At 44.6% G+C, this 14,355-nt stretch overlaps 1 protein-coding gene across 1 annotated transcript in view; it reads right to left on the bottom strand.

Moving 5' to 3' along the window:
- GABPA (GA binding protein transcription factor subunit alpha) overlaps positions 1 to 14,355 on the bottom strand; it is a gene marked incomplete in the record, with an annotated part of 677,711 nt that overhangs the window by 94,995 nt on the left and 568,361 nt on the right.

Here is a 14,355-nt window from a genome sequence, read left to right as displayed (position 1 = left end):
AAGTGACGTACTAGTGACTAATGTTGTAAAGATGGTAACAATTACAGTTACAAGCACAATACAATAACAAAAATGTAAATTCATGCAGTGATTTCTTTATTGCAAAGTGGCCTTCATATCAGCATGAAGTACAACAGTATTTAATGCTGGACCAAGTTACCAGTAATCAAGCTAAATGAAAGCACAGCTGTAATGTGGAAATGTGGAAAGGGGCAGGTAAAACAATCTTCAATATCCTGTAGGAATATGTCCTCACTATTAACTTTCATTTAAAAGTCTCCACTAGAATCACTGAGAAATAAAGGTAGTCAGTTGCAATTATAGGTTGTTACAGGGCTGAAATCAGTATTTTCTAAGCGAGTGAGAAACCTCAATGTTCAACTAAAAACATTGGGATGTTCAAAAAATAGTCTCAGAGAAAGAGAAATCTCCACAAGAAGAATTAGAAACCAAGCACTCCCCAGAGGCTGAATCAGAAATCTGAGGAGAAATCCCTGTATCTGTCCATGTACTGCCCTGTTCAGTTTAAGAATCCTGAATCGTCAGGAAAAGAGGAATCCCTCTTTCTTTTACCAGAAACTACTTGACAGGAAGGATCAATAGCCTGAATTAAACCCTGAGCCAGAGCCAGTAAATTACTCCTATCCAAAGAAAAATAATAAGTGGATACATCCTTGACTTTCTGTTCCTTTTTGACAGGAAAACAGGGCCAACTGGGTTACTAATGGCAGTGGAAGCTTCCCCAGGGATGGACACAACACTGAACAAGGACATTTTTCCTTTTCCCTCTCTCAGGACCAAAAACAGTGATTCTTCTTTGAACACTGACAGTACCCCCCCCCCCACCAGCTGCAGAGGACATGGCTAACTCTTGGTCCACAGTTGCTGTAGGTGCTACATCAAAGGGATCCTGGGTAAAAGATGAGTAGTTTGAGGTACAACAAATGGCCATAGCAGAGTCACACACCTGCAGCTGAGGCAAACTGCTAGCCTGCTGTGTGGTAGCAAAGGACATTTACTTAATTCTTCCAGAGGAACAGCTATAGATATAGATGCTTGTCAGCAATCTGAATATATGCCAGCAAATAAATGCAAAATCCTTTGGTACTATGCTACTCTTCATCAATGAGCAAGGACATCTACCACAGAATTGCAAAGACTCCATTTACTTCATTATTTTCCATCTTTGTCACCATTTGTTTTTGTTACAGTGTCTTATGTTTTACTGTAATACAAAAAACCCTCCTCCAAAATTGTCTGATCTACAGAGAGTTTGACAGTATACTCTAACTCACCCTTAACAGAAGATTGGGACATTAGAACTGCAGCTATATTTAGAGCCAGTGTTCCATATAAATAGCTTTTACTAGTAGTACTAATAGCTTTAACTATTAGTACTGTCTGTGGTCTCCCACTTTAAATTAACAGTAACTAAGTGAGGAAATGGAAAAAGGTCTAGGCATTTAATAGACGTATGCATTTCTTATAAATTACATATGCAACATTGGAGCAAAGCCTAAAGTTCTGATAATGAGCCTAGTGACCAGAGTTTAATTAGTGTATCGAATGAGGCGAGAATGGGGTGAATGCAGGAGACACACAGCGCAGGTGGCTCTTTTCTCTTGGTGAGGTGGCACCACATCAGTGGCACACAGTTTCATGCTAGAATAAAGTGTCACTGCTTTTGGGGGGGGCAGGACTGTCTTGATGGGTTATGTCACTTGTAGAAGTGAGCAACAAACAGAATCTTGTTGACATCCACCGGGTAACCTGGCATGAAAAATGGCACATAGAACTTAAAAGTAAAAAAAAAAAAAAAAAACAAAAAAAACACTGCCTTCGATAGATGTTAACACTGCCCTCTGTTGCTCAGCTCTTGTCCCTAGAAGGAACAAATAAATAAATTATCTTCTTACCATAACATTTCATCTGTGTTGTAGATCTTCATTCATTCCTTACTGATGGGTTTCGGTTCCATCCTCAGAACCGACTCGGCTAATACACAAGCTCGCGCCAGACAAAAAACTCTCAAGCTAGTCCTACCCATAGTGCCCCTCTCCTTTATTCAGATCAAGTTTGCCCACCAGGAATAGAGACAATGGAGGCCCTATCTGAGCAGATGCCCTGTCAAGCAGTCAGGACCAAAAACGATCCCCCAGGAGTCCTTGAGTAGGGGGTAGGAGGGCGAGACATAAGTAAGGAATGAATGAACATCTACAACACAGATGGAACATTATGGTATGAACAAAACTTCTTTACCTGATGTCAACTGAAAAGGCGTTTTGTTCATCAGAAACACAAGAATATTCAACTTACAAAATGCTAATTTGCCACTCGCTAGCTAGTATCAGCAAAAGGAATGCAGCTCCTGTGGACACAGTATTCACGTGTAAAAAGTATTTATTGAACCAGATATAAAATTGGTAAGCGCTTTCACTCGTACCACAGGAGCTGCATTCCTTTTGCTGATACTAGCTAGTGAGTGGCAAATTAACGTTTTGTAAGTTGAATATTCTTATGTTACCTGATGTTGTAAAATCTTCATTCATTCCTTACTGATGGGACCGAGTCCCCAGCTACTTTATGTCCTGGGAGGCCCTATGGAAGGATATTCCTGAGCACCACTGATGCTCTTCCTCTGGAGGCCATATCCAATTTGTAATGTGCGATAAAGGTATGGGGAGTTGCCCAAGGGGCTGCTGCGCATATGTCATCCATAGAGGCTCTGGAATGAAATGCCACCAAAGTAGACACTGACCTGGTGGAGTGAGCCTTGACTCTAGTAGATAAAGTTAATTTGTTCTGTTGATAGACAAAGGTAATGCAATCTCTCAGCCATTTTGACAAGGTGACTCTGGAAACAGCTTTTCCCAATTTGTGGCCTGAAAAGGCAATGAACAGCTGGCCCGATTTTCTGAACTGCTGATTGAGGGCTCAGTGTCTGTTATTCTAAAAGTGTATTAATTCTGGTTTAAGCACTTGGGCTTTCAGGCCAGTTATTTTACATTAAGAGGGTTCGTGGTCTGCACTCTTGTGGGAGGAGAGGCTGGACTCTGCCCTTCTGAGCTGGGAATTTCTGGTTAAAGGCTTATAGTGCATGCATATCTGAACTGCTTCTTACTGAAGTTGGTGCGCCTTGTTTGCTGTGGCATAGACTGGATTCGGGCCTGCTGGATCTAGCTTTGTTTGTGTAGCTTGAGCACTAATCCAGACATTCTCTAAAGTATTCAATTGTATTTATTACTGCTTGGTTGTAACTTGATTAAAGTGTAGCTATCATTCTAAGTCTTTTGGATTAAGCACTTGGGCTTCAGACCAGTTGTTTTACATTAGGAAGGTTTGTGGCAAGCACTGTGGTGGCAGGACAGGTAGCTTTCATCCTTCTAAGTTGGGAACTGCTGATTGAGAGCCCAGTGTCCAAGTGTATTAGTTCTGGTTTAGGCACTTGGGCTTCAGGCCAGTTATTTTACATTAAGAAGGTTCGTGGTCTGCACTCTTGTGGGAGAAGAGGCTGGACTCTGCCCTTCTGAGCTGGGAATTTCTGGTTAAAGGTTTATAGTGCCTGAATATTTGAACTGTATCTTACTGAAATTGGTACACCTTGTTTGCTCTAGCATAGACTAGATCCAGGCCTGCTGAATCTAGCTTTGTTTATATGCTTGTTGTTTGTTTGCTTGTTATTTCCCTGGAAGCTAATTCCACCTAATACGCGGCTTCTCAGCGCTTCTGTGGATCACTAGTGATATCTGCATTGCTTACTGTACTTATTTCCTTGTTTCACTTGAAAGAAAGTTACTGTTTGTCGTTTTTGTATTTAGTTACTTGTAACACATTGCACTCAAGTTACCTGGCACTTGCTCACTAAAGCAATTATATAAGTTCAGCACTAAAAATTAAAAGCACTACACCCTCACTCCCCACTGGCCCTTGTTTTCAATTATTAAGGAATTCCCAATATTATTCTAGCAAGTCCAAAGGTCAGTTGTCAATCTCCTCTCCGGTCCAGCTGGTGAATCTGGAAATCTTGAGGCAATGTTATAACTGCCTCATGTACACAGACAACCCTCTCCTCCTCCCACATAACACAAATACTTGCGAGAGATGCAGCTATTTAGCCAAACTGGAGGCTGAGCTCTCTCAACTCAGGACTGGCAAGACCAGACAGGAGGAGAAGGCAACTACACACACCACAAAACCAGTCTCACATAATGCTACCACACCACTGAATCAAACACAAACACACAAAGACATACTCGGAGGCTCTGAGTAAAAATTTACCTAAACAGCAGAGGCCTCCAAAGCAGACACCCAAACAACTGCTACCTCAAGACACCCCACAAGCAACACATAAACCACAAAAGCAGTGTGCAAAGCAGTCACAGCCCTTAAGGCCAAATACAACACCAAACATACTTATTATAGGTGACTCCATAGTCAGACACACTGACGTCCCACTCACCAGGCTGAACAAGGAGAGGGTCACAGTAAGCTGCCTATCGGGCGCTAGAATCCGCCACATAACACAAGCACTCGGGTCACTCCACGGCAAGTACAAATATGACACAGTCATTGTCCATGCTGGTGTGAACGACCTGAGACGTACCTCCCTGGACTACATGAAAAGAGACATAGAGGAGCTCTCTGATTATGTAGCCCAGGCAGGTATGAGCCTGACCCTGAGCAGTATCCTTCCTTCACCAAGAATGATGCCACAGAATAGAGACAAGATGATCAGCTTTAACAATTGGCTTAATGTCTGGTGTCATTCAAAGGGGATCCAGTGTCTGTCTGCCTGGGATGACATGCTTGACAAGCTACGCTGCTTCATGAGGGACGGCTTGCACCTGTCACCCCTGGGATTCCGGATATTGGCTAAGGCTCTTGCCACCCCCATAGTGCCTTTTTTAGGCAAGGCTCAAATACTAAACCTACCACCCTAGAAAACAAAAATGGGAAGAAACTGAGGGTAATGCTGCTCAATGCCAGAAGTCTAAATCTCAAAATGCACGCACTCGAGGCCCTTCTCAGTATGGAGAACATCGATGTCTGTGCTGTAACTGAAACCTGGTTCAAGGCTCCTGAGAGCACCCCGGCACTATTAGGTTTTACCTCATATCATGCGTTCCGGCCCCAAAACCCAGACCACACCACAAAAGGAGGGGGTGCACCCATATTCATAAAGGATACCCACACCTCCAGGTTGGTGGCAACGCACGAAGCTTCGGAAACCATCCAGGTGCAACTAACCATAGGCAAAACTGCTCTACAAATTGTAGCATGCTACAGGCCACCCTCTCAAACTCTGGAACCCCACACAGCCTTCCTGAAGACACTGGAGGGTATAAATGTATCTCCAAACACCATCATATTGGGTGACTTCAACTACCCGAATATAGACTGGGAACATTACTCAAGCCCTAACTTTCTAGCCCAACGGTTCCTGGAGTTCATAAATTCAAATGCCATGGAACAGCTAGTCACTGTTCCCACGAGAGGAGAAAATATACTAGAGCTCATTATCACAAACATGGGGACAAAATGCTCCACACCGGAAGTATATCCCTCTTTGGTGAGATCAGATCATAAACTAATCTCACTGTTAATCCACATCCCGCCCCCACCCCAAACAAAAAAGACCACAGTGAAGAACTTCTTTAAAGCAAACTTCACACTACTCAAGACTGGTGTGGTATCCTTCAAGGCCCCTGAGCCAGTGGAAACCACAACCCAAGCTGCGGAAGCCCTTACAAATGCCTTCTATGAACACCTCCAGGACTGCATGGATCAGGCAATCCCAAATAAAACCAAGACTCTTTCCACAAAGGGCAAACGTCCAGTCTGGTGGACCCCAGCCATTAACAAACTTTACAATAAGAGGAGAAAGCTATTACATGAAAGAACAAAATCCATAAAAGGGAAGTCAGCCCTGATCATTATTAGTAAAAAATACGAGCACTCATAAAATCAACTAAGGCCAATTTTGAGAGAAAAATTGCCATGGATTCAAAGGACAATCATAAGGCCTTTTTCAGCTATGTTAGGAACCTGGGTGGAAACTCCCAGATATGCTCAGAATTAGTCCAAAATGATACAAAAATCACTGAACCCACAGACATTGCCAACATACTGGCAGACAGGTTCAGTGCAAACTTCACCCCTCTCCCCTAAAGGAGAGATAACTATCCCAGCGAGTGTAGCCTCCCAGACATCTCAAATGCGCAGGTGAAAGCTGCTCTCTCTAAAGCTAAAACACAGCATCAATGGGACCGGATGGTGTCCCCGGCTGTGTGCTACACGAGCTAAATGAGGAATTAAACCCGCACATAAGGCAGCTGTTTAATCTCAGCCTTACCACAGGATACGTGCCCAAGGAGTGGCGTGCGGCAACTGTGGTCCCACTCCACAAAGGCGGTGCCTCTACGGACCCTGGTAATTACCGCCCCATAAGCTTAACAAGTCTAGTCTGCAAAGCTATGGAGAGGATCATAATGGAGCTCATAAACAAAGATATAGGGGACTTGCAGATATTGGACCCGACCCAGTTTGGCTTCGTCAAGGGAAGATCATGCCTTTTGAACTTGGTCGACTTCTTCGAAACAGTCACTAAGGCCATTGATGAGGGAAAGGCAGTCCATACAGCCTACCTTGACCTTGCAAAGGCTTTAGACACAATACCCCACTCGGGTATTGTAGAAAAACTTACCAGCTTAAATGTAAACCCATATGTCACAAGATGGGTTGCAAACTGGCTTAAGGACAGAACCCACAGGGTTAGAGTTGTTGGCGCTATGTCAGACTCCAAGCCGGTCACAAGTGGTGTCCCACAAGGCTCGGTCCTTGGCCCCCTATTGTTCGGCATCTACTTCTCAGAAGTACAGGCCAACATGGGAGGACTTTGGCTGACAAAGTTTGCAGACGACTGCAAACTGGGCGCCAGAGTGGAAAGTGCATCGGACACGGATATCCTTCAGAAGGGACTCACGGAAACAGATAGCTGGTGCCAGAGCCATGGCCTGAAGTTAAACGCCAAAAAATGTATAGTCATACCCTTCGGGAAAAACAAGGTAACCCCAAGCTAACATATAGGTGGCAATCCACTAAGCACAGAAGAGGTTATCAGGGACCTGGGGACCCAGGTTGACAGTGACCTTTCTTTTGACACTCACGTTGCTAAAGTGGTTAGAAAGACCTTCTACATTGCCCACCTGATCATGAAGGGATTCACATCCAGATCTAGTGAGGTCATTGTTCACTTATCAGACCAATGATCGAGTACAATGCCCCATTCGGGATGTATCTCACCCGACATCTGCAGCAATTGGAGAGACCCCAAAAGTTCCTCACCAAAAGGATAAAGGGACTCCAAAATCTGTCATATGCTGCCAGATTGAAGAAACTCCAGCTCTATTCAGTCGCATACCGTCTGCTCAGAGGTGACATGTGCCTGACATACAAGGCCATGTCCAACCCGGAATTAATGGACATGCTCCACCATGCTCCACCTCAAAAAATCCAAATCCACCAAAACCACTAGAGCAAGCGACTTAAACCTTAGCAAGGACATAAATAGGACGTGCTGGAGGGATAGATTTATCACTCAGAGACTCCCTATGCTGTGGAATAAAATCCCGGTCCATGTGAGGCAGAGCACCTCGCTGGCTCTGTTCAAGAGAAATCTTGACCTGTGGATGGGAGATCGTAGGTTTACCCCGGTATTCATCTCTGTGTCACTGCTGGACAGAGGCACAACAAACTAATGGGCACAGTATTTTTTCATATAAGGGGTGGCGTAAGCCACAAAAATTTGGGCTAGGCTTATAAATGCCTTGGGGCAGATAGCCTAGTATAAACCTATGAACCTATGAAAGATTTAGTTCTGTTTAAGTAAAAACGTAGTTGCCTATGTACATCCAACAGGTGTAAACGGTATTCACCCTTGTTAGAAAATTTTGGGAAAATGACTGGTAAATCAATGGACTCGTTGAGACTTGAATTTGAAATAACTTTAGGCAAAAGGGAAGGGTTAGTTTGAAGTGATACGCTCTCATTATGGAAAATTAAATAAGGGTGATTAACACAAAGCTTGTAACCCTGATCCTCCTGGCTGAGGTGATAGCTACCAGGAATAAGGTTTTCCAAGAAAAAAACTTCACGTCACATGTGGCAGAAGATTTGAAGGGTGAACAGGTTAGAGTTTGTAAGACCAAAGTCAAATTCCAAGGTTCAGTAGGATTTTTAATTGGTGGTCTCAGGTGCAGAACCCTTTTCATGAAGGTTTTGCAAAGATGGTGGGACATAAATGAAGAATCGTTAAAGCCATCATGAAAATTGGTGATAATTAAGTGAACTGTAATAGTAGAGACTGAGGGTCCTGAATGGAATAGAGTAGAGAGGTATTCTAAGACCTTATGGACAGAGACTGAGAATGGGTCTAGTCCTTGTTCTTTAGCCCAGATTACAAACTTGACCCATTTGATGTGACAGAGTTTCCTGGTGGAGGATTTATGAGAAGCCAGAAGAATCATTCGCACTGGGGTTAGATAGGTTCATCTGCCTGGCAATCAGCAGACGTGGAGATACCAAGCGGTCAGCTTGACACTGTGAAGGTTGGGAAGGACCTGTCCCTGTGGGTGAGATAGGAGTCCTGGGGTTGGATCCAGGGTCCACAGACGTGAACCAAGTGAGGCCATAGAAAGGGGGAATCAAACTTGATGGGGCCAATAAGGTGCAATGAGGATTACCTTGCTTCTCAGCCGTTATGCTTTCTTCAAGAACTGTGGAATTAGGGGGAAAGGCATACAGTAGACCTGGGGGCCAACCGATTATCACAGCATCTCTTGGGGACTTCCCCTGGGAGGGGGTCATGGCGAAGAAGCTGCTGAACCTGTGGTTCAAGGGGGAAGCAAAGAGGTCACAGCAAGGCCAGCCCAGACGACAAAAAATTTGTGTCATTACTACGGAGTTGACAGACCACTTGTGAGGCATTAAAATGTTTCTGCTCAGTTTGCCTGCAATCAGACTAGACTTCCCAGGAATGTGCGTTGCTAAGAGAAAGTGGTTGGAATCTATCGCCCATTGCCACACTCTCAGGGCTTTCTGGCATAATGGGTAAGATCTGGTTCTTCCTTGCTTGTTGATGTACCAGACTACTGACATATTGTCTGATTGGATAGCAACTGTCCCCGATGGGAGGGTTTTTTGGAATGCTTGCAACGCTAGGAGCACCGCCCTCAGTTCTAGGACATTGGTATACAGTTTGGCCTCTAAGGAGGACCAAGTGCCTTGGATTGTCTTTCCTTGAAAATGTCCACTCCACCCCCATTAGGGAAGTATCCGTGGTCACTGTGGCTTTGGGTTGAGTGGGGACAACGACGACACCATAACTCCTCTTCTGGCTTCATCAACCAGTTCAGATCTTGTTTGCATCGGTTTGTTATGTGGAGTGGGTAAGACATTGGGTGTGCTAAAGGAGACCACTGAGATGCAAAGAGCCATTGGAGCAGCCTCATATGGAATCTAGCAAGTGGAACCAGCATGATTGTGGCCACCATCAAGCCCAGGAGTTGTAGAACCAGTGAGCAGTGACAAGATTTTGAGAGAGTATTATCTGGGACAAGATTTTGAGAGTATTATCTGAAGTTGAGATCTCAATCTTAGTAGCCTGTGATGAGGTTAGGCAACACAGCAGGATATTGTGTTGAATGTTGCCCCAATGAACTCTAAGCTTTGAGTCGGAACCAGCTTCGACTCTTCTATGTTTATTGAGATCCCTAGCTTTTCTGCCAGATTTTGAGTATACGATATGGCTTGAAGCAGTAGCCTCCTGGTTGGAGCGGTAAGGAGCCAGTCATTTAGATATGGAAACACGTGGAATCCTTGTAGTCTCAGGTGAGCTACTAATACTGCCATGCATTTGGTGAACACCCGGTGGGCTGCGGAGAGACCAAAGGGCAGTACTCGAAATTGGTAATGACTGGCTCCCAGACGGAAGCGGAGGTATCTTCTGGATCATTTGTCCATTTTTATGCGGTAATACGCATCCTGAAGATCTATAAAGCACATCCAGTTGTCCTTCTCCAGAAATGGAAGAATGGACTGCACCGTGACCATCCAGAATTTTGCTTGTTTGACAAACTTGTTCAGTACACAGAGATCCAAAATTGTTTTCCAGTCCCCTGTCTTTTTTGGCACTAAAAAGAACCTTGAGTAAAATCCGGATCCTATTTGATCTGGTGGGACTGGTTGGAGGACTCTTTTCCTTAGAGGTTTTATGACTCCTAGTGTTGCTGCATCCCTCTGACTGGGTGGAACATCGGGGATTCGCCTTAGAGGATTGGAGTAAAAGTCGAAGGGGATGGTAACCTCTGGTCATTATCCTCTGCACCCATAAGTCTATTATCGATTGCCAGGCTAATTGGTGCAGGGAGAAACGTCCTCTGACTGCTTCCAGAGGTAAGCAACCAGTCCACTCTTCAGGAGCGCTAAGGCTGACCAGAGAAAGAATCTCTGGAGCCCTAGTTTCCTGGGCCCCCTCTGCCATGGTAGGGGCATCTTCTGGATGAGTTCCCCCTCTGTCCTGGGGGGGGGGGGGTGCTCTCCACGTGTGTCACGGAAAGGCCTTTGGGATTTTTTGAACCACATCTTACCGCCTCTCTGATTCCTGGTGTAGGATCCTTGAGGGGTGGAAAAGCATATACCAACGGCAGGCAGCCAGGTGCGAGGACGACGGAAAGACCCCAACGTGTCCTTAACTTTTGGGCCAAACAAGGAAGACTCATCAACAGGAGCACTGATAAAGGAAGACTTGAAGGAGTCCGCAAAGTTACATAAGCACATCTAGGCCTGACGCCTCATGACAATCCCTGAAGCATCTGCTTTGGCTGCCCCCTCGGTTGTATGAGCTATCAACTGCATGGAGGAGTCAGAAATAGACTCTAGGGAGGCAAGCTGAGAGGCGACCATCTCACACCTCTCTAGGTAATACCCCTGCCAAAGTACCTGAAAGTTCTGTAATCAGGTCTCTCATGGAGACGTGTAAAATGTGCCATGTAATTCAGTGACCATAAGGTGAAAGTCGCTGAAGCGCAAGTCCACTTCCCTAGTCTTGTCTATCGTTTCGGACTCCCTGTTCAGAGGATGGACAGACAAACTTTCTTCTGCAAATTCTTTCTTAGTGCCCATCGCCACAACCTTGGAATTTACTAGCAAACCTCTTAACCAGTGATGGTGGTCTTCTGGTGGGGAGAGACTTTTCAGGCTTCCGGAGAATTGGCTCGACATTGTAAGGGGCCTTCTATGGATGCTGCATGATGAGTTTAATCAGCTCATCTGCAGGTGGGGTCACCCAGGAAGTACAGCGTTGAGCACGGAAGGCTTGCAAGAACACAGATTCCTCAGTAGAAGGGTTGATGGCCTTCCAGTGGCCCCTGTGTTTCAGGATCTCCAGTATGTCTCCGAATGAGACCAGTCTCCCTCATCGAAATCTATACCTTCGGTGACTGATTCCTCAGGGGAATCCACTTGCTTCCTATTTCATGTTCTCTTCTGGGGTGGCTTCTCAATGGGATCTTCTGAGGAGGACTCCAAAGACCAGGTGCCCTGGAGCAGGGTTTCTTGCTGCTCCTGTACTCAAAGTCCCTGCATAGTGGGCTGTGTCAACTGCATGTCAGAGAAAAGGGAAAGGTCAGGTTCTGCCACTGGAGGTGCCAACTGCATGCTTATGGAAGCAAGAACCCTCTCTGTCACCTGGAAGACAGACCCACCCGAAGAGGGATGGGAGCCCTGAACTGAGAGGGACAACCTCGGGACCGGGGTCACATCCCACTCCAATGAGCCCGCTTCCAGGATAGGAGCCCCAAAAGGACTAGGAGCTGCCAAAACAACCAGAACAGTAGACAGCGCCATAGAAAAAACTGGTGCCAAACCAAGGGTCATGTGCCGCAAGACCAGTCATAGTCCCGAGGGTGGATCAGCTCCGAATGGAGTCCAGAGTGTAGGCTCCGGAACAGAGGATGGTAACATCACAGGAACCAAAGATGTAGGTACCGGGATAGACGTCGGTACAGAGGGCTCCAAAGCCTGAGAAGAGGTTGAAGGAGGATATGTCGGAGTCTGTGCAGAAAAACCTTTGGCTCTAGGTGGGAGGGAGATCTTGGTAGGAGATGGCTGCTAAGAGCTGATCGACAAGCCTCACTACACCCATTTCAGAAAGACTCCTGGTGGAACGTGTAGATGCTCCGGAAGGAGAGTCCAGCCTCTTAAGAAAAGGCCTATATTGCTGTCCAAAAAACAGGTCGACTGTAGATGAGTATTTGGCCATGGGCAAAACTTTCAGTTTTTGGCACAGAGGAGGATGGGGCCTTGAAAGAAATCATTGTCGGTGCTGAAACTGTCTGGTACCAAAGTAACTATCGGTACCGAAACAAGTATCAAAGTTGTCAGTTCCGTGGTAGGTGTTACCGACTTCAGCACTGTAGAGAGAGTTATAGGCCCTGGTGCTGCAACAGTCGGAACAGACATTTTTGGTAATTTTTGGTGTCAGTTCAGATACTGTCTGAAAAGATTTTGGTTCCCTGGAACTTGGAGAAGTTGGAACCAAATGGCTTCTCTTTTCTGGGAGGTGTTGAGACCTCCACCTCAGAAAGGGCCTCCAAAAAGGGAATTTTTAGTAATCCCTTCAGTATTCATTTATTTTTTTCTGCTCTGCCAAAGTGAGAGAGGTAAAATTTTTACAAATGTCACACAGCGGTTGCATCTGGAGGTGAGGAACTCCAAAGCAGTAGACACACGAAAGATGCCCATCAGAGTTGGGCATCTTTCACCACATTTTTCACACTGCTTGAACCCGGTCGTTTACTTCTTGTCAGACATTGTGTCACGATTCTGGCTAACAAGACAAATTGTATAACAATAGTCACAACTTCTTACTAAAGAACAAGTTATTCTACAGATAAACACACATAACACAGAAGGAAAGAAATTATCCTTTTTTTTTTTTTTTTTTTTTTTTTTAAGGAAGGGCAAATGGGGAAAAAACCAACAATGGTAAAACAACTACCACAAGGGTAAGGGAGGGGCTTGTACCAACAATGCTACTAACAATACCGAAAGGTAGGAAGAAAAACTCACACACAAAGTACAGCAGTAAAGTGAACTATTAATCTCTAAGAGGGAAGGACTAGAAGGTATTTGGCTTGGCAGATCTTGAGAAGTACACAGCAAACGACAGCTGGGGAAAGAAGTAGAGGGGCACTGTAGGTAGGACTTGGCTCGAGAGTTTTTTGGCGTTGCTATTTGGATGATTGTTGGTTGGTGTGGAAGGCTGATGAATATTATCTTAATGAGTTTCTTGACTATCTTAATGACAACATATGGGGAATTGAATTTAAAATGACTTTTCACAAAACCAGGATGTTCTTTCTGGATGTGGAGATTAATAGAAATGTGGATGATACATTGTCCACCACAATTTTTAGGAAATTCCCTGAATATAACTCTTTACTACATGCTTCCAGCTTCCACCCACAACATATCATCCAAAATATACCCAAATCCCAATTTTTAAGAGCCAGAAGGATCTGTTCCAGCCAACAGTCCTATGCCAAGACACGAGATGACCTTGCCCGTAGATTTATAGAGAGAGGTTATCGTCCAAATACTGTTAATCAGGCTAAACAATGGGCCTCGAATTTAAACAGGCAGGATTTATTGTGTTACAAACATAAAAATAATGATGTGGTCCAACAGCCTCTACGTTTGGTTACCACTTATGGACGTAATACTAAGGGTTTCATTAACATTATTCAGAGACATTGGAATGTTTTGATGGCTGAAGAGAAACTTCATCCCTTTCTTAGGGACAGATGTTCTTTCTCTTTTAAAAGGGGACGAACTATAGGTTCTAGGCTCAGTCATTATAAAAAACCTTTTGGTAACCTTACAGCTCTTACACAAACATCTTTGACAGGGGGTCCGGTTTCAGGGTGTATTCCATGTGGTCATTGTGTATATTGTACCCGGGTTTCACATACCCGTGAATTTACTAGTAAAAACACCTCTGAGATTTTTTATATCAAATTTTGGGCTAACTGTAGTACCAAGTGGGTCATCTATTTGGTGACCTGCACTTGCTCTGCCTTTTATGTGGGGCAAACTTCTAGATCTTTTCGTTTGAGAATCTGTGAACATCTCAGTGATATCAAGAATAAACGTCTTAACAATGCCCTATATAAACACAGTTTAAAACACAAAACAGCTTCTTTTAAGTTTGTGACCATTGACCATATAAAGGGTATTTGCAGAGACCAAGAGAATTGGCATGAATTGCTTAATTTTAAAGAAAGGAAATGGATAGTC

This window comes from Protopterus annectens, chromosome 5.part0 (assembly GCF_019279795.1).
Source record: "Protopterus annectens isolate FY-2018-M chromosome 5.part0, PAN1.0, whole genome shotgun sequence".
NCBI lineage: Eukaryota > Metazoa > Chordata > Ceratodontiformes > Protopteridae > Protopterus > Protopterus annectens.
This window is presented reverse-complemented; position numbering and strand designations above follow the sequence as displayed.